Source organism: Suricata suricatta, chromosome 13 (assembly GCF_006229205.1).
Source record: "Suricata suricatta isolate VVHF042 chromosome 13, meerkat_22Aug2017_6uvM2_HiC, whole genome shotgun sequence".
In the NCBI taxonomy this organism is placed as follows: Eukaryota; Metazoa; Chordata; class Mammalia; order Carnivora; family Herpestidae; genus Suricata; species Suricata suricatta.
This window is the reverse complement of record NC_043712.1, coordinates 68,162,040-68,162,239: the sequence shown is the minus strand read 5'-3', so window position 1 is coordinate 68,162,239 and position 200 is coordinate 68,162,040. Positions and strand designations below refer to the sequence as shown.

The 200-nt window shown below is 39.5% G+C and overlaps 1 non-coding gene across 1 annotated transcript; it reads left to right on the top strand.

The window, feature by feature from the left end:
• LOC115277138 lies at positions 1-107 on the top strand. The gene has a single exon (XR_003902245.1). It is a non-coding gene; the product is annotated as a U6 spliceosomal RNA (small nuclear RNA).
• The last annotated feature ends 93 nt before the right edge of the window (positions 108-200 follow it).

Here is a 200-nt window from a genome sequence, read left to right as displayed (position 1 = left end):
GTGAACTATTTGGCAACACATATACTAAAATTGGAATGATTCAGAGAAGATCAGCATGGCCCCTGTACAAGGATAACACCCAAATTCGTGAAGCATTTGAAGAAAGAAAGGAAGGAAAAAAGGAGAAATCCAATACAAATACACCTGTCCATCAATAGGTTAGTGGAAGGAAGGAAGGAAGGAAGGAAGGAAGGAAGGAA